The sequence below is a fragment of the Siphateles boraxobius genome, unplaced genomic scaffold, assembly GCF_051911475.1.
Source record: "Siphateles boraxobius isolate OS27281-9 unplaced genomic scaffold, OSU_SipBor_1 19, whole genome shotgun sequence".
NCBI lineage: Eukaryota > Metazoa > Chordata > Actinopteri > Cypriniformes > Leuciscidae > Siphateles > Siphateles boraxobius.
Genome location: NW_027508799.1, coordinates 26,030,454 through 26,051,357, shown reverse-complemented (window position 1 = coordinate 26,051,357; position 20,904 = coordinate 26,030,454). Strand labels below are relative to the sequence as shown.

General features: G+C 42.4%; 1 protein-coding gene and 1 long non-coding RNA gene across 26 annotated transcripts in view; one reads left to right on the top strand and one right to left on the bottom strand.

Moving 5' to 3' along the window:
- The window catches only part of grip1 (glutamate receptor interacting protein 1), a 269,029-nt gene that overhangs the window by 126,102 nt on the left and 122,023 nt on the right, over positions 1-20,904 (bottom strand). The window lies entirely within an intron of this gene.
- LOC143741552 (uncharacterized) lies at positions 8,919-11,377 on the top strand. The gene is made up of 3 exons (XR_013205126.1): positions 8,919-9,752; positions 10,373-10,701; positions 11,283-11,377. It is a non-coding gene; the product is annotated as an uncharacterized LOC143741552 (long non-coding RNA).

The window sequence follows — 20,904 nt, the reverse complement described above, 5'->3', positions numbered from 1 at the left end:
CTCCATCTTTCAGTCAGTCTCTGCTGGAATCCACACTAAAGTCATTAACCACCAAAGGCAATTAATAAACTGATCTGCAAACAAACTAGAGGTGAAAGCTTTAAAACAAGCCTCAGGCTTTTGTTAAAGAAAAGTTATAAAAGTGCCTGCACTGTTGCCTGATTTACTGCCCTGCATACTTAATTTAACTTTACCAAAGTCTTCTAAATCCATTAAATGTATGTAAGAAACATTCATATACACTTAATAAAGCAAACAAGTTTGGTGCTTAAATTATAGAGATGCACTAATATCATTCTGGCAATTCCAATAAGCTAATATACATCCTTATTTGTATGCTTTGGCTGATAACTAATAAATAGCGAATATTATAATTCCATACACAAGGCCATGAATGAAAAATGAGATTCTAAAAATCATCTAAGCAATGGATGTATGTCTACAAAAACACAACAAGCCCTACAGAACGTGTCAGGATGTATACAGTCTCCTAAAAGTGTTAGAGAAAAACACTATTTACAGTCAGCTGAGGGTAAAGGCACATTGTAAACATGCAACGTGCCGGTAATGACCATCTTCGCAGAGGCCCAAAGCCAGAGCATACCTAACAGAGAAGGCTGAAGTAATTGTGACCTCTAAAACTATACATGTATTCAGTCCTAATCACTGAGCACAGGGTAAGAGCCTTTGAAAGCCAGCCAGCAGCTATGCTGTCAAATAACTCATGTAATATGGGGAGAGAGGTAGCAGCCACAGGCACAAATGGAATCTAATGTAAAAGGTTTAGGCCTCAGGTAAGTAAAAAATTCTTAAAATAGGCTTGGTTCTGTGTTCGGCTTTTGAAACAGGAAGTGTAAGGACGGGAAAATGCGACTCTAGATTAATGTCCTGTCTCGAATTTCTCTATTCTGGTGCAGTGCTGCATTACAAGCCACAGGTTTATTGTGAGCAGTGGAAGGTGTGTGTGTGTGTGTGTGTGTGTGTGTGTGTGTGTGTGTGTGTGTGTGTGTGTGTGTGTGTGTGTGTGTGTGTGTGTGTGTGTGTGTGGGGCCTGGTAAACCCTACCTTATGGGGACAAAATATCCCCATAAGGATGGTAATATCTGAAATCCTTGTTCGTGTGGGGACATTTTTTGGTCCCCATGAGGAAAACAGCTTATAAATCATACTAAGTGATGTTTTTTGAAAATGTAAAAATGCAGAAAGTTTTCTGTGATGGGTAGGTTTAGGGGTAGGGTTAGTGTAAGGGAATAGAATATACAGTTTGTACAGTATAAAAATCATTATGTCTTTGGAAAGTCCCCATAAAACATGGAAACACTACACGGGTGTGTGTGTGTGTGTGTTAGAGAGAGAGAGAAGGAAAAAGTAAAACAATGAAAAGCACATGAATGCAAGTGGTTGAGAGAAAGTGTGTGTGTCGGCTTGGGAGAAAGAGTGCGTGACTGGACTCTACAGAACCCAATGATGTCCATGACCCAAGAGCTGCCCATGAAGCTAAATTATCAATGAGTCTCTCAGAATTATATCACAGCCGAGTGCACTGACCTTTAATCCGCCTCTACAGCCAGCGCTATGCTTCGCCATCCCATCACCTCCAAGGAGAGCCTAGTTTTCATTTATTACACTGCTATCTACCCATCATTCTCTACTACTGTAGTATTAATTGTGAGCTAGTATTGTTTTCTACACAAAGCATGAGTAATATAAAAACGAACATGAAAAGCTAAACCAGTCAGCTGTCAGACCAGAAATGCTATATATAAATATAATTATAAACGGGCTCTTAAAGTGTCATATTTATATAGTTCTTTTAAATTGTTAAATCTTTGCTGTAATCTTATCGTTCACATTTTTGCTAGAGTATGGCAAACTTTTATCTCCCCTTGTCTTATTAAAATTTAACTAATAGTGGTTGAAAACTGATGTGGTAACAATATACTGCACATATTTACACACAAACACTATATAGCGTAAATAAATTGAAGTACACAGCAGCTTGAATCTCAATGCTTCTCAAGAGCCCAAACCAGTCCAGTTGTTTGTACATGGGACTTTAGGAGACCTGAGATTGTGTTGTGCTGTATGTTGTTAAAATATTAGCCCAGACTGAAATGGGGGGAAAATCAAGAGAAGCCTATTAAGATGAAATAACCCGATGTTATTTTTTTCCTGACTCAATCTGTCGCCTCTTTCTCTCTATCGCTCTCATCGTTTCATGCTCCCCGTCTCTTTCAGACCTCATTTCCTTCATGTCAGTCTTTCACAGAGATTATCCTGTCCTTTCTTTGTGCATCTCTTTCTAAGGGAAAGTATGCGCTGAAATATCTGTGGGTGGTTAACAGGACTTGTTATTAATTTGCTTGAGAAATTGGAGTCATTATTTAATGCATAAATACCCAATACACATTGCTTGATCGGAAACGGAGCACTGCTGTGTTAAAAGAACCAAATCATATATTCTTGGAACATGTGAACATTCTGCATCTTATGCGTTTCTGCAGAAGAATGAAAATCATATTGAAACGACATGAGAGTATTCTTTGTACTAGGCTACTTCATTGCGGAGTGATTGTTTTTCACTGGAAACAATTTCAGCATTCAAGTAGATTCAAGCACTCCCCGAGAACATTTCCCACTGTGTTGCAGAGAAATATCGAGCTATTTTTGGAGAAAAACAGGGTGGTCAATCATTTCACACCTACTCCAAACAACAAAAAGTCACAAATGGAAATGTAAAAGTATTCATATTATCAGGCATGTTCCTGTGTTTGTAATGAGTTAGCTGGAACAAAAAGATAAATCACACAACTGCATACACCCGTTTCAAAAACCCTCTTAAAGGTATAGCTCACCCCAAAATTCTGTCATCTATTAGGCTGTCCATCAAAATGTTTTAATCCAGCTGAAAAGGCCAGGCATTTTTCTAAATGATTTTGTTCCGTTGTCGTTGTCATTGGATGTGACGGTTGGTTGGTGTGGTATTTGACCCGCCCCTTCGCCACTGTGATCGGATGGCTGAGTAAAAAGTGACCGTGATGAGCGCTGAGTTTTACCCAAAGTTTGCATTTTTCAACTCTTGGCACCCATAAAAAAAAAGCAACAAGTGTGCAATGATTAGCTTGAAATAAACGCTCTGTGCCTCGTCATGCTGCTGCTGTTTTAAAATATTTATGGCGCTACAAACTATATGCTGGCCTCAGGAAAACATGCTTTGGTGGACACACAGCCTTACTCACTCCTTATGTTGTTCCAAACCTGTATGACTTTGTTTTGTAGAACACAAAAGATGATATTTTGGAGAGAAAAAAAGTTTTTATTTTTTTTACTCTCACTGTGTGGGTAACATCACTGGAAACATTATTCAAAATAATGTTTTGTATTCTGCAGAATAGAAATGCAGGTGATGGGGTGAGTAAATAATGACTATTTTCATGTAAACTGTACCTTTAATACTTCCCACCCTGTAAAGCCCCAAGCTCTCTGTGGTAGCACAGAATGAGGCACTTCCCTTAAAAGGCTGCATTGAGGGCTGCTGACTCACATCTTTTGTGTGGGTTGATTGAAGAGAGCCAGGTATGTGGGAAACACTACAAATTGGTTTTGGTTTAGAAAGGCCCTGATGCTTTTTCCCTTATCTTAAGCCCTCTATTTGGGCTGGCTGAGAAGTCACCATTTGGGAATATCATGAAAACACACAACTGCATCTTATGAGCACTCAAACTTTATCACACAAAAACATACACTGCATTTATAAAACATTTCCGAAGGAGACACATTTAAAAAAGAGATACTTAAAATATTCCCTCATTTCCTGTCTCCTTTTTACGAGACCTATATATTGAACTATTGAAGTCTGGGTGAAATTACAAAGGTGTTTAGCGCAGGTTTTCTGAATAATGCACGCCTGAACAAATCCCATTTAATACCCCAGTGCATACGGGGGTTTCAAGCATGGCCAAATTCATAGCAATTTTTCCTGCGATTGCCTCTCCATCCAATTGAATTAGTAAAATAATGAGGTGGAATTGAAAAACGCTTAATGACTGTTGGCACTCTGCATTTCCTACTCCTATTTTATTTATTTGCCAACTTTGATGTTACAAAATTAATTCCTTTCAGTACACATGAATGGCATTTAGGTTTGGTGAAATTTGTCATCGAAAAAAATGAAGCATATAAAAATATTTTTTTGTTTCTGTTTGTATATAAATAAAAAGCACATAAACATGTAAATTATTAAAATAATAATATTTTAATAATAATAATAATACAAGTTTATAATTGTTATAATTAGAAACTTTTATAATAGTAATAAAAAATAATTTTACTAAAATTATGATGGCCATAGAGACCAACAAGGCTTAAAATCAAATAAAAAAGTATATTATAGAGCACCTTAAAAGCAACTGATCGAACTAAAGTGCTTTACAATTTCATAAAGATAAAACAAAATGGAAATAATTAAATTAAATCATTAGAAAAAGAGTTTAAAAAAAAGACAAAACCCCCCAGAAGCATCTAATCCAGACCTAATGGTCCTTACTAGCAAAGGACTCAAACAAATACATCTTGTGATGGGTTTTAAACATGTTTGCAGAGGTAGAGGATACAAAAGTATACAAAACGCACCTTATACTTTATCCTAAAATTAACAGGGGATATATGGTCCCTCTTTATTGTGTTCATCAGCAACCTTGCTGCCTCCTTTTGTAGCATCTGAAGATGTGACAGGCAAGACTGACTTACAGGTACAAAACATTGTAGTAATCAAGGCATTAAGCATGAATTACTTTCTGTAGATCACTGAAAGATCTTCACAAATGAATGTATTTGTCTGTCAAACTCTGTCAAAAATAAAACCCAAAAATAAGTATGCAATAACTTAGACATTACTCTATTATTTACATAGTTACTAGGGCCAAAAAATGATCATTTCTGTCTTTTTCTCATTTAACTGGAGAAAGTTATTATTCATCCAACATTTTACGTCTTTTAGACATTCAAAAAGTGATTTAACGGATATATCATCTCCACACTTTAAAGGCAAATACATATTGGTGTCATCCGCATAAAAATCATAAAAAATACTATATATTTTTTTAAAAATAGAACCAAGAGGAATCATAAAGAAAACACTGGTCCCAAATTAGAACCTTTCCTGAGGAATCCCACAGGTATCAGAAGATGACGAGAAGTTTCCAATTTCAGCAGAAAAGGTTCTATTTTGAAGATTTTGAAGAAACAAACCAACTTAGCATATAAAAATGCAAAAATATACTATGACTATATCAGGTTTTCAAGGAACAGATTATCATTCCTTGGATGCCCAAATGCTGCCTCAGACATTCAGTAAGGATGGCATGGTCAATCGTATCAAATGCTGTGCTAAGATCCAGCAGAACTAAGTCTTAAAGAAAAAAGAAAAAATATACTAAGATGGATACTACAAAGTCATCTGCATGGCTGTTCATCATAATCTTTTTACATTTTTAAGGACCTTACAAATAGGTATAACATTAGCTAATAATAGTTGAGAGACATGCTTGAGTTTGGGAGTGTGAGGGATGATTTTAGGGACTTTTTCGCACTTCCTACTGCGATATCACCGCAAGGAAAGGGTGTGAAAATATTATACGTCAGAAAGATGCTGAAAGTTCAAAGTGAAGCAGATGAGAATGGTCACACATTTTGACTGCAACAAGCCCTGCTATAGACTCAGGCAAAAAAATGTGGAAAACACAAATGCACCATTTAATGAAACCCAATTATCAGACACAAATTTGCTTATAAATATGTATGAAAACAGAGAATCGCAAGAGAGAGGAGATGCTAATGGTTTTGTCCGACCCCGTGTTTAACTTACTTAAGACCTTCCTTCAAGGGTAGCCCACGCAGTTTGTTGGAAAATTAGCCTTTATTAGCACAAATGGGTTGATTTGACAGCCAAGTCTGTAGCATGATTTGGCTAACTTTCATTTTTTGAAAGCACATCTAATTTGCTTCCAAAAAAGATTAATTACTCTCCCCGGCTTAAAAGCAGGCTAATTACAAACAATAGTGAGTGTGTGGTCATTCAAAGTCATTTGGCATTAGTAGTCAGAAGTTGGCATTTAGAAGAGTTTCCTATCTGAGACCAGGTACACCTGACCTTAATATAGTATGCTCTACTCATGTAAGTCAAATATGTGTTAAAACACCTTTTTATCAAGTTGCTTTGTATAACAAAATCGTTTAACAACTTAAATGTGAAATTTTCATATTCAAAATGGTGTTTTCTCATCTCAGGTTCACAGACATTAATTTCAAATTTGTTTCAGACATTTCTCTTAAAAATTAGAGAATTGTTTACATTTAGTAAATGTGGATAAAATAGAGCAAAGGTCAGAGATTTCAATATGAATATTTGATCAAATTAAGACCAAAGTATATGTATCTTGTCAAATTCAAAAACAGTTTGGGAGACTGTTTCGGTGCGCTCGCGTTCGCACAATAGACAGTGTTTGCAATAGACAGTACTCATGACACATAGCAATGCAGCTAAAAGTATTCCTAATATTCCTACTTTTTCCTGTTGAGACATGTCTTCACAAGTAAGAACTGTTTGTGATGTTTGAGTTGGGCAGGCATGACGTACAAAGGAGGCATTTGCAATTATTTGAAAATATGCTATATTTTTGTAATTCTGCTTGGTGTCACTAGCAGAAACTACATCACATTTAACTTACAGTACAACACTATGATGCTGTATTAAAAAGGTTTTGTCAACCAGCAGTTAAAAAAGGTCACATCCATGCCCTCTTCTGATGTAGACCCTGTGATGTCAGAGCCTGCAACAGATTAAAATGAACCATGTGATTTGGAGTTCACTCAGGAGCAGTGATAGTAATTACAGATGGCTTCGACAGTCACTCAGAAATAAGAGAGAAGGAAGACTCAATGTGAATTGATTTAGAAACTGTGAGTTTCTCTGGAGGGGGAAGTGGTCCTCTCCGAGGACCAAACACAGAGCAAGGAGATAAGAAAGTAAAATGAGGCCACTGCCTGAATCTACTGTGACAGTAAAGAGAGGAAAAGAGGGGTCAGAAGAGGGTGGCTCTCTGGTACAGCAGTCGACAAGCAGTCAGAGTATCTGTCAGGGAATGCATGGACACTTTGCACAGCCAAAGCAATAGTCACCAATGACAGAGGACGGTTTTAGAAATACATATATTTTACAATCCAAGGCTTATCAAGAAGACTGACTAATTTCTGTGAATTGATTATTTTGAACAGCTCGTTTTAATGAACGAGTTCCCTGACATCCCGGCATTACATGCTCTAGAGACACACACACACACACTAGGGATGGGCATTCGATTAAATTTTCTTAGTCGATCGTCGGGAGAATTAACGATCGACTATCGATTAATCATTAATATTTTTATATTCAAATTCATTATTTATTTAACTTTTTATAAATTAAAAAATGCAATGAAAATACAAACATACAGTGTGTTTTTCCTCGATTAGATCTTTATTACAAGATGATCAACTTGTGGCAGTAAAACTGGATGTTCGGTTAGGCTAAACTTGAAGATATATGCGCGGCGGTGCTCGAAAGCAACGGAACCTGCATCTGCGAGTTGGCGTTCTTAAACCGAGACCCTCGTTTGTTCCAAAATAATAAATAATAAAAAAAAATCATGTTAAACAATAACTTAACCAAAAACATAATAATTCTTAGATCTGACAGGTTTTGTCAAAATGTAACTCAAAACTATCCGAGAACGGAGTCGAGAAAGAGGGTGAGAGATTAGCCTACCTACAGTAACAATCAATTAGGCTAGGCTACTTAACAAAGCCTCATAAAAAATAACTAGTAACTCACATACAACTTCTACACCAGTCTACTGATTTTTGTTGAGAAAGATCATTGCATTGCATCATTGATGACATGATCTGGGGTCAGACGCGACCGCAACCTGACCGTCAAGCCTCGTTTACACTTTCGCCTGGCTCTGCAGCGCGAGTCTCCGCAGACTGCTCGCGCACCTCCCCAAACAGACGAGGCGTTTATACTCGACGTATAACATCGAGTGTTAACAAGGCTTCAGTCCAGCCGCTGAAAACACCCGGTCTGAGGGGACTGACGTTGCCGGATGCACAGGTACCTCCGCACTAACTTGACCAGCCCGGGGAACACGTTCACTTTCCACTCACACTACGCAACGCAGCAGCATTAGTTTAATGATAATCGATAACAAATTAACCTGATCGACGAAATTCTTAATGATCAATAATCGATCGTCGATTAATCATGCCCATCCCTAACACACACACACACACACACACACACACACACACACACACACACACACACACAAATACACACACACACATCCACACACACACACACACACATCGTTTACTCCAATCACTGCTCTGCATTCTGCATGACATCGCATTGCACCGGAGAATTCAAATGTCACGAAGAGCTGATTCAGGTCTGGGCTACGTTTCCCAAAATCATCGTGAGCCAAGTTGATTGTAGAGACCATTGGTGGCAATGGTTCTACGATCTACTTAGGCATACGGTGCTTTTGGAAAACGCATTAATCTGTCGTCTGTTCAACACAGCGCTGTTGTCTTTCAGAGATATGGCCTTCGTAAGAGTGCGTTGTTTTCATTCCCTCGCATGCATTTTGCTACCTACCAGCACATAAGGAAAATATTTAAGTAAAAGGTATTTCACATGTACACACACGAGGACGAAAGTGTTTTCTGCGCTGAACAACGTGATGAGTTTAACAACACTTGCAGCTTAAATATTAGTATTGAAATTCTAGGTCATTGGCCTCCTCCATACGGTCCTCCCAAGGCACTGTTAACTCTAAGAGGATTACCTGCTTGGAGGCCTCTGAGGTGAGTATAATGTCAGGCCTTAATGTTGTTATGGCAACTGCTTCAGGAAACTTCAGCTGCTTACCCAGATCAACTGCCAGCTCCCAGTCGCGCGCTGTTGCCAACAGGCCAGAGGAGGTGCCCCGGGCAGCTGGTGTTGACTTCTCCCCAGCTCTGACAAAGGCTGTGGTCTTCACTGGGCGAAGGCTCTTGCTGTGGCTAATTCCACTGCAGATAGAATCCGCTACGGCTTTTAGGACCTGGTCATGCCGCCAGCGGTAACGCCCTTCACCCAGGGCTTTTGGACAGCAGCTCAGGATGTGTTCCAACGTTCCTCTCCTCTGGCAGAGGGGGCATGCTGGTGTCTCCACTTTTCCCCAGGAGAAGAGGTTGGATGGACTTGGCAACACGTCATAGACCGCCTGGATCAGGAATTTTATCCTGTGGGGTTCAGCCTTCCAAAGCTCAGTCCATGTGACTTTGCGCTCCACTGTTCGCTCCCATCTTGTCCAGGCGCCCTGTTGACGCATCCCAGCCATCTGGCAAGCTCGCTTCTCCTCAACTCCTGCACGCACTTCCTCCAGGATCAGGGACCTCCTCTCTTTCCCTTCTGCCTTGTCGTAACGAGGAGTTCTTCTGCTTCCCAGGCCAGCTCTCCCATGTGCCACTGCACCCACCAACACCCTTTGCCGTAGCCTTGACTCTGCGTCGTCCACTGCCACGGCAGCCCTCCACTTCCGCCCTGTCCTGACCTCAATCCCAGCCTGGGCAACCTTTGGATCACTGGAATCCCGATACTGTAGGACCTCCCTGGACCGTGTCACCATGAACTCCTCGCTCAGGCTGCTCATGGGAAGCTTCAGCTTGTTGTTCTGCCCATATAGTGCGATGCTGCTCAGGCTTCGAGGCAGTCCCAACCACCTGCGCAGAAACCTGCTAATCCTCATCTCAAAGCCTTCCACCGTTGAAATGGGGACTTCATATACCAGGAGGGGCCAGAGGATCCTAGGGAGGATGCCGTGCTGGTAAATCCAGGCCTTGAACTTGCCAGGAAGGCCAGACTTGTCCACCGCGGCCAGCCAGGTCTCCAGGTCTTGGTTGGTCGCTTTTGTGGAAGCTGCGTCTCTCAGGCTACAATTGAACACCTTCCCCAGGCTCTTCACAGGTTCCTCTGTCAGTGATGGTATCTTGATGGTGCCAAGTGAGAAGTGGAACTTATCAGTGACCTTCCCTTTCTTCAGCACGAGGGACCTTGACTTGGCCGGCTTGAACTTCATGCGAGCCCAGGACATCAGCTCCTGAAGGCCATTCAGGATCCACCTGCAGCCTGGGACAGATGTTGTGGTCACTGTCAGGTCATCCATGAAGGCTCGGATGGGTGGCTGTCTAACTCCAGACTTCGAGAGGGGCCCCCTACACTGCATCTCCGCAGATTTCACCAGCATGTTCATGGCGAGTGCAAAAAGGATGACTGAGATTGTACAGCCAGTGATGATTCCCTTCTCAAGCTTGTGCCAGTCTGAAGTTGTTGTTCCGGAGGAGACTCTCACATGGAAGTTGGTATAGTAGTCCAGGATGAGGTCTCTGAACTTCTTCGGGATATGATGCCGGTTCAGTGCCTCTTCGACCAGTTTATGGGGTATGGATCCATAGGCATTTGCGAGGTCCAGCCACAGCACAGCCAGGTCCCCCTTGTTCTCCCTGGCTTCCCTGATAAGCTGAGTGACCACCCCTGTATGCTCCAGACATCCAGGTACCTCTGGGATTCCTCCCTTCTGGACTGCTGTATCGATGTAGGAATTCTTCAGGAGGTAGTCTGTCAGTCGCCTGGAAATGAGGCTGAAGAAAATCTTTCCTTCAACGCTCAGCAGTGAGATGGTCCGGAACTGCTCGATCTTCTGAGACTTCTCCTCCTTCGGGATCCAAACACCCTCTGCCTGTCTCCACTGGTCTACTACCTTTCCCCTCCTCCAAATCACCTTCAGGATCTTCCAGAGTCTGTGGAGTAGTCTTGGACAGTTTTTATAAACCTTATACGGTACTCCACTGGGCCCTGGAGCGGAGTTTGCCCTTGCCCTTCTGACCACCTCCTGGATCTCCTTCCAGCCTGGCTCTTTCCCGTCAAAGTCCATAGCCGGTGCAGGTGGATTAATCAGGAACCTGCAGGGGCCTAGGTCTTGCTCTCTGTACTCATCACTGTAGGATTGCTTGAGGTGGAGGTCAACCTCAGCTTTAGAGCAGGTGAATTGGCCGCTGCGCTTCTGTCCTAGCAGCTGTTTCGTAAATCCAAATGGGTTCACTAGAAAGGCAGCTCTCCTCCTGGACCTCTCCTTCCTCCTCCTCCTATGCCACTCAGCTCTCCTCAGGGTCATCAGCTTTTTGCGGATTATGCTGCGTAGCTCCGCAAGCGGTCCCCTGTCCTCTTCGCTTGCAGCCTTGAACTGCTGCCTCAAGTTCTTCAGCTCCTGCCTGAGCTGATTGATCTTACTTGCTCTGTTGTTCATGGTATAGGGGGGCTTCGTTGCTCGCTTCTCCACAAGTCCAAATCTCTCTGCAGCTAAGCTGATAATGATTGTAGTCATCGTTTTGAGGCGTCGATCAGCTCTCCCTTTGGCAGTTGCCTCCAAGATGGTATCTGCATCTAGATCAAACTGGCGCCACTCCTTCTCCTTGCTAGCTTGGGGCCACTTCACCCGACGATGTTCTGATGTCCTGTGTGCATCAGGTGATTGCATCACCTGGAGGCTCCGGGCGCTGTGGGGTGACTCCGGGCCTGGCTCCTCCTGCGTCTCACCAGGCGTAGTTCCTGTGCGCTGTGACTCTACCCCCTTCTGCATACACTTCATCTTGGCCTGGTGGATCCGCAGGCCATGTCGGTTCTTGCATATCTTGCCACATATGCATTCCATTATCGTTGTCGTATTTTCATTGCCATGTGTCGTCATCCTTTGATCCGTCCTGTGGGATTCTCTTCCGCCCCCCCTCTCGGGAATCCCTAGGGGTATATCTCCTGTAGGTCGATTCGTAGCTTTTGTGGGTTCCTTCTTCTCAGAAGGTGCAGCTTGGGATGCTACCCCTCACTGCCCCGATGCCGTCTCTCCGGGCTGTCCGCTGTCTCTCCAGCTGTCACCATTCTGTACTTGGTGGTCAACCAGACTGTTCCTGGTAGTCACTGGTTGTTCCAGAAAGAAGGTTTTTGATACACCGTCTGGTGCACCTGGACATATCATCGGTGATGTAACCTAGGATCACGGGGGGTTTCGGGTCTTTCAACAATCAGACCCCCTCCCCTAGGCGACCCAGCCGGGGTGATCAAGTCCCAGCTTATGTCCAGGTAGCGCTACTACCCTACACGCCATGCCTCTCCTCTCCTGATCCACAGCCACCTTGATGCTACTTCTGCAGCATCAGTGGCCAACTTGATGGCCCTTCGCTGACTCGCCCCTGTGATGCCAAGCATTTTGTAGGCCCTGCAGAGGGAATGGCCCACAAACCCTCGACATCCCACTTCGACAGGTTGGCATATTGCCCGCCACCCATTGCTCCGGCAACCCTCCACAAGCTGGGAGTACTTTGCCCTTTTTCTTTCATTGGCCTCCTCCATACGGTCCTCCCAAGGCACTGTTAACTCTAAGAGGAACACCTTCCCCAGGCTCTTCACAGGTTCCTCTGTCAGTGATGGTATCTTGATGGTGCCAAGTGAGAAGTGGAACTGATAAGTTCCACTTCTCACTTGGCACCATCAAGATACCATCACTGACAGAGGAACCTGTGAAGAGCCTGGGGAAGGTGTTCAATTGTAGCCTGAGAGACGCAGCTTCCACAAAAGCGACCAACCAAGACCTGGAGACCTGGCTGGCCGCGGTGGACAAGTCTGGCCTTCCTGGCAAGTTCAAGGCCTGGATTTACCAGCACGGCATCCTCCCTAGGATCCTCTGGCCCCTCCTGGTATATGAAGTCCCCATTTCAACGGTGGAAGGCTTTGAGATGAGGATTAGCAGGTTTCTGCGCAGGTGGTTGGGACTGCCTCGAAGCCTGAGCAGCATCGCACTATATGGGCAGAACAACAAGCTGAAGCTTCCCATGAGCAGCCTGAGCGAGGAGTTCATGGTGACACGGTCCAGGGAGGTCCTACAGTATCGGGATTCCAGTGATCCAAAGGTTGCCCAGGCTGGGATTGAGGTCAGGACAGGGCGGAAGTGGAGGGCTGCCGTGGCAGTGGACGACGCAGAGTCAAGGCTACGGCAAAGGGTGTTGGTGGGTGCAGTGGCACATGGGAGAGCTGGCCTGGGAAGCAGAAGAACTCCTCGTTACGACAAGGCAGAAGGGAAAGAGAGGAGGTCCCTGATCCTGGAGGAAGTGCGTGCAGGAGTTGAGGAGAAGCGAGCTTGCCAGATGGCTGGGATGCGTCAACAGGGCGCCTGGACAAGATGGGAGCGAACAGTGGAGCGCAAAGTCACATGGACTGAGCTTTGGAAGGCTGAACCCCACAGGATAAAATTCCTGATCCAGGCGGTCTATGACGTGTTGCCAAGTCCATCCAACCTCTTCTCCTGGGGAAAAGTGGAGACACCAGCATGCCCCCTCTGCCAGAGGAGAGGAACGTTGGAACACATCCTGAGCTGCTGTCCAAAAGCCCTGGGTGAAGGGCGTTACCGCTGGCGGCATGACCAGGTCCTAAAAGCCGTAGCGGATTCTATCTGCAGTGGAATTAGCCACAGCAAGAGCCTTCGCCCAGTGAAGACCACAGCCTTTGTCAGAGCTGGGGAGAAGTCAACACCAGCTGCCCGGGGCACCTCCTCTGGCCTGTTGGCAACAGCGCGCGACTGGGAGCTGGCAGTTGATCTGGGTAAGCAGCTGAAGTTTCCTGAAGCAGTTGCCATAACAACATTAAGGCCTGACATTATACTCACCTCAGAGGCCTCCAAGCAGGTAATCCTCTTAGAGTTAACAGTGCCTTGGGAGGACCGTATGGAGGAGGCCAATGAAAGAAAAAGGGCAAAGTACTCCCAGCTTGTGGAGGGTTGCCGGAGCAATGGGTGGCGGGCAATATGCCAACCTGTCGAAGTGGGATGTCGAGGGTTTGTGGGCCATTCCCTCTGCAGGGCCTACAAAATGCTTGGCATCACAGGGGCGAGTCAGCGAAGGGCCATCAAGTTGGCCACTGATGCTGCAGAAGTAGCATCAAGGTGGCTGTGGATCAGGAGAGGAGAGGCATGGCGTGTAGGGTAGTAGCGCTACCTGGACATAAGCTGGGACTTGATCACCCCGGCTGGGTCGCCTAGGGGAGGGGGTCTGATTGTTGAAAGACCCGAAACCCCCCGTGATCCTAGGTTACATCACCGATGATATGTCCAGGTGCACCAGACGGTGTATCAAAAACGGTCATGGGCCTACTGTCAAATAAAATAATTTAGAAAATTAATATTATTTGTTGTTATATCAAACCTTTGGTTAAGATTAAGGTTACTTAATCTTTAATTTCTTTAAATTTGTTCTGCAGTGTCTGGGTAAATTAGTTGAGGCAGCAGTCAAGAACTACTGAGTATTCTTCACATTATTTCAACAGCCATTAGGCTGCTATTTTAATTCTAATTTTTTTTGATAATGTACCATAAGTTTGTATTGCAATTAAACTTATATGTCTTTCATACTATGACAGGGAAAAACTGCTCTAAAGAGACTAAATGCCTCCCACCCCACCCCACCCCACCCCACATTTATGCTTTAAAATTATTTTGGAGGGTATAATCTTGAGATAGATTTTTCTTGTCTAGGTGGGTCCTGGAATGGAAAAGTTTGGGAACCCCTGCTCTAGAGCTCTTCAGTCATACTATATCAGGTTTTCAACTTCAAAATTTCATATATAATTCAATTACTTGTCATTTCTTTGCAATTATTTATGAAATTTACTAGCGATTCTTGAACTCAAGCTTGTATATTGGTTAAGTCCTAATCTGAAATGTGTTATCTGCTGAACAGCCTGCTAATGCTCATGTGGTATAAATTTCAGCAAACAATTTTCCTCTCCATCTCCGTTGGTTATCCTGTAAAACATCAAACCTGATTTCAACAGCATGCCAAACTGACAAATCACATTTGTAAAGTGCAGGCACTTCTGCTGTGGACAATGAATTTTACTCACATCTTGATTATTGTAATTCAAATCCACAGCTAAGCCAGCCTTTGTCTTTTATAGTCTCTATAGACTCAGTAATGCTGAGAACATAAAGATGAGATGACAACCTCCATAATGCTTTGCATTATACTCTTCAAAGGTGCAGCCCTCTTTTTGACAGTCTGGATGAGTAGTGAAGGCTCAGAGTATTACATCTGAAAGTGAATGCAATATCCTGTCCTATAAATGGAGCAAACAAGAGGACTACATTTTGAGTGGGGAGGGGGGGCATCTCTGATCAGGGCTCTAAGGTAACGCTAATTACAGAGTCTACTTAAAAACACTCTTTGGGGGAATTTTAAATAGAAATACTTTTGCTTTAAACAATTGTGCAACTCTCAGAAGCAACTGCATGACACATATTTTGTCTGAAAATGCAGCTCAAATAAGAGGCCGTGTCTCATATGCTCTGGCAGCATTAGCTTGCTCTTTTGGGTTAATAAAAAAATGCCGGAAAAGATTATCTAAGATCAGCAGTTACAGCTTAAGAAAAGGTAATCAATTTTACAAGTCAACAGCAGACACTGCTTGCAGGTGAATGTGTTTGACCAGGCTTGAACTAGAGGTCTGTCCTCGACTTGACTGTCCTTGAAAACTCAGTGTGACTGGCTAGGCATTTAACATCATGATGCGTGTCGACTGTGAAAATCAATGGAAGGAAATTACAACGTGCTTGCACAAAACTCCACTATCGCAAGTACGTGGACGAGGTTTTGTTCACAGTTCCAAATGAGCATTCCCGTTTGTGTTTGGTCAGCAGGAAAATGTCCTTTAATGACACTAATGATAATTAATGAAAAGATTTAATGGCAATAAATGTTGTCTGTGATAATTAACTTTGGAGTGGAAATTAACAATTAACTTCCTGCTATTCGCCCCTGTCATGCACACCAAATGCTGGTCTTTAAACCGAACGAATGGGGCTTGTATTCTTAACCTTCAATATAAATAAAGACAAAAATACTCAATAAAAATTGACAAGATAAAAGAACAACATTTGGGATTACCACACAAGTAGTTAGTCTAGAGGAAAATGTGGATTTTGAAGTGGCTTGGCACTGAAAGTGTAGCTTGATAAAGCTAGAGGGGAAATATAACACATTAATCTGGAACGCCTATGGATATTTCTAAATGTCCACTCAAATGACAAACAGGTTTTCTGCTTTCAGAACCAAAACCCTCAGATTCTGTCAAGTCAATGTGCACCCTTCTACATCAACACTTACCGTGAATCTCGAACATAGAGGATAGAGTGCTGTAGGTCACAAACATGGCCAGAAAACATATTCTATGACTCTTTTTAGCAGGACTCTCAACGACAGGATAAAATCCATTAGGAAAAAAGCAAAGTGGACCAGTAGTCCTAGTAAATGCAATGTGACAGTGGGAAGAGTTTTCTACTAGTTTTCTCCAGGCCCCTGTAGTACCATATTTCAACTGTACAGAATGCCAGTCTGTGCAAGCCTGTCTACACAGTGAACACGCTCAGTAACTCTCCTTCGCCGCAATGCACCTCCAACTGCTAAGAAAAGAAATGATTGATTCTGACTTGGGCCGTTCAATAATGCAATGCAATTAATCTCTATCCCTTACAGCAATCACTACGTGCTTACTACAAGTGCTTGAGGTAGAGGCAGACTGTGTGCTCAAAACTGGCAGGAAGCACTGGCACGAGTACTATTGTGGAACTGGCAGCCAATGTCACATCTCCTGCAAACAGAGCAGAGATTTTCCTGAATGCCATATAAGTTTTCAGTCAACCTGGAACATTGAGGGGAGGCAAATATCATACAAAGATATAGAAAAACAGTGACAGTCTATAATTGGGGAACACAACAACCCCAAAACACAGCTGCCATCCATCAAGACCAGTTTATGGAGCTGATAGGAGGCCGTTATTCCCAAATCTTGCCTGTATAGAGACCATGTTGTGGTCAATTCATCTTAATCTGCTCACATACTCACACACCAAACACATATTAACCTGTGCTGTGAAAGAACACCTTTGCAATTTGCAAACCGGCAGATTGAAACAACCGTCACACTGCAAAAAAGCCAAGACAGACTTTTCCCATCTTAAAACAGTAAGAAACAAAAATGCATAATGATTTAGCACAACACTTGAAGTGCAATGGCTTATTTTGAGAAAAAAATACAAGTTACAGGAGGTCAACCAGGCAACATTGAGAGAGGTTTATGCCATAAAAGCATAAAGTTTTAAGAGCAGGTTCCCATGTACTGCGGCTAAAAGTAGCTGCCAGCCTGAGGCAATTTGGACGGGCACATTTTCTGGCAGACATTAATTTTTCTTCCCGCAGCCTAGAGGGGGATGCCATTTAAGTTTTCAATCAGTAGAGAAATACGGTAATGAGCTTGTGGAAAGGCAATCAATGGTACATGTTTAGAGAGAGACAGAGAAAAATAAACTTGGTTAATACAAAGTGAGCCTTCATATAATAAAGCAACGGCTTGTAACTGCCACAGTAAGTGGGCACGTCAATATTTGGTGTTGCTGAATGAGCTTTCTCAGTTAATTTGTGTATTCTGAGATCCTTGCATGGTGAGGTTAGTGCACAATAGATTTTGAGTAATGGAAGTGGTTAGGAATCCCTAAAACTACAGATAAATGATGCATGCGATGGTTCAAGCCCATTAAATCTTACATGTATAAGCACACTCTTGAGAATCTAGAAGTGTACATCATATCTCCTCATGACCAGGGACATTGGAACATTTTCCAACAACTTTCATGTAAAGTAATGGTGCCATTACTACAACAATCCCCAGGAGTGACCTGGGATTAAATGGCTTGATTATGGCCTCAATGGTGATGGCTCAAATATCATTTGTTGAGGAGATTAAAAAAAAAAAAACTTCCTATTACCAGCGTTGAGTTTTACCCACTGTGTTATATCATATGTGCTCTGAAAATACAATATTTAGAGCATTTATAATGGCATTTAACAGAGGTTTAGCAATTATTTAGCATAAATATTTTTGCTATTTTTTTAATAAAAACTTAATTTGTAATAATGTATGTATAAATTATACACACATACATATAAACATATAATATAAATATATCTTTTATTATAGTATTATATTTTGTTTCCATTGCTGGGACTGCAAATCCCTTCTCTTATGATTGCACATCCTAGTAACAGTATTAGAGAATCAGAGACAGAAAAAACATCCCATTTGAAGGCATGATACAAAGAAGTCAATGTATTCTGAGCTCCTAAGTGCATTCTGGGTATTGTAGTCCTGCCAGCTGCATGCTTTGAGAAAGAGGCCCATATTGAATTACATTATGATTCATCCAACCAGGATTCAGGCTTTCATCTGCAGAATATAATTGCTCTGTAAACTTGTCTCCTTGGATTCATTGTCAATATGAAACACGCACAAGCTGTCAGATTTTGAAAAGCTCTACCATAAACATGCACTTTGCAGCCATTAACCCTTTAGCTATTCAGTTCCGACCTCTGTCCCTTCTCTGCAAAATCATTCATTCAAAAACCAGGATGCATCCAGGATCACTGTGATTTGAGGAATACAAGTAGTTGATGAACACGCACACACATTGTCCTGTTATAAAATTCACACAATTAAATAAAGAACAGTGACACTTCTAATTCCAATCACTTGCAATCTCATTTTGGACCAAACCCAGCTGTCTCATAAGTCTTATTTACAGCCACTCTGTCCTACGCTCCCACAGTGGAACAGTAAGGAAAAAAAGCATAACTTTTGGACTCAACAACAATGGTCCGCTGGCCCAGGGCCAGTCTGCGAAGGTTCCGTGCTATCTGACAGAACCATCACTTGAACTAAAAAGAAAAAAGTCCTTTTTATAGAGGCCTGAACTCACAAAGCACTTCTGATAGCAGTGGCATTATACGGCCCATCTCTTAGTGCCCTGGGCACATTACAACAATGGCTTTTCAGAGTTGCTCTTGAGCAAAAAGAATTGTTGTTTTTTACTCACAAGTGCCAAAAGCTCCTCAAGCTTCCTCTCTTGGTTGTCCGTTAAACTCCTGCCTCTGAACAAAGGGATGTGATTTTCAGACGTGGAAGTGGGGACAAGGGAGCATGACCGTTTGGGGCGTTTTCCCAGGCAATTCTCGGCTGAATCCTGAGCACTCACCCAAAGTGCACCAGCAATGAGATGTGCACGCACGCAACACTTTCAAGTACACAGAGCCACCAAGATGAGAAAAAACGGGTGCATTAAAGGACAATGTGAAAATACTTCGACATGGATTACTTGTGAATGCCACAGATCTAAGACATTTAACACATTTCCCATTTTGAATTATGATACTGCTTAGTTCGTTGGACCATCTCAACCGAACCGCTCCAGAGTTAGTAACAGGCCGAGACCACCTTATTCAGACGATCTTTTGATTGATTGTTTTGGTGCAGATCTAAGCATGATTACCGTGTTCATATATGCCTAAACGAACCAAACTAAACAAGCCAGAACACCCTTAGTTATTTGCATAATTTACTAATGAATTTTCTGTTAAAAATAGTTATTGCACCGTGACTACGTAACATGAACATGAATAAAACCATTAAGAACGAATCATTAAGATAAATTTTAATACAGTGTATCCCTAGGTTTAACATCTTTACAGTTCAACTATTCCGTTTGGCTCGGTGTAGATTTCAGTAAAGGTTTAGCTTCAAAGGTTTAGCTTGAAAACTTTAGCTAAAAAAAACTTGTCTGATAATGTGACTCGGATCATGTTTTGGATGCGGGTGAGAGAAAAGGAAATCATGCACAGCTGGGAAGAGGCCGGGTATAAAGCCAGCTTGTTACCACAATGCCACAGACTGCAGCACTTTTATGCTCAACTGAACAAAAGAAATCCTGTGCCATTTTTCCACAGAGCTAATTTTCTCTAATGAACTCCTTGCTGATTAAAAAAGTACAGACAAATCTTTCAAAAAGGAGGTTGTACTTGCATCAGGACACAATAGCGAATGAAGTTAAGAAAATTTTGAGGCAATGCATCATGGTTGGGCTGCTCAGATCAGATTGAAAACTGATTTAGCGTGTAAAATGGCACACACTACAGGAATGAATATTGGCATAGCACCGCTGTGCCTCACCAGGATGGTATGTTATCTCAAAATAGAAAAGAAAAAGAAAGAATACCCTATAAAAGGGGCTCCGTCCCCTTGCGATAACATGGACCCCAGAATTGGTTTATGGACTACTTTACAATGCTAATCAAAGTAGCTCCTGATGATGAATCTTAGTTGCTGTAATGAGGGAGCAAGCGTCAACTGCTTCATGTCGAACGACATTTCCAATGCTCAGACAAAAGAGCTAAAGGATTCTCAGTTATTCCATGCCATGAGGGTTTGACCTGTCAGTTGCTGCAATAAATCACCTCATATCTACTGCAAGGCCACTGAATAATAATGGTGGTCAAAACATAATGAGCAAAGCTAAGAAACTGAATGTAATTAGTAGCTACAGAGAGAAACCTAAGACTGCTCTCGCATCAATAAGCAGTAGAGGAGACTTTTTGTGCACTTTATGTGAGGATTGTTAACAGTGCATTTGATTGACAGAGTTGTTGCCAATGTACAGATTCAAATCAGTCTTTTATGAGGGTCCATTTTGGCTTAGGTGCTAACTTACATTTATATCTTGTCTACAGTACATGAGAGTCTCATAGGCAAATAAATCTTTAATATCTGCTTTTCAGCTGTTGTGCAGAGCACCACAAACTCGAGTACAAATTTAAACAGCATGCAACAGTAGTAAACAGTGGCACGTATGAGAGAAAAAGGTACACAGACACAATCTTCCACATGCACATGATGGA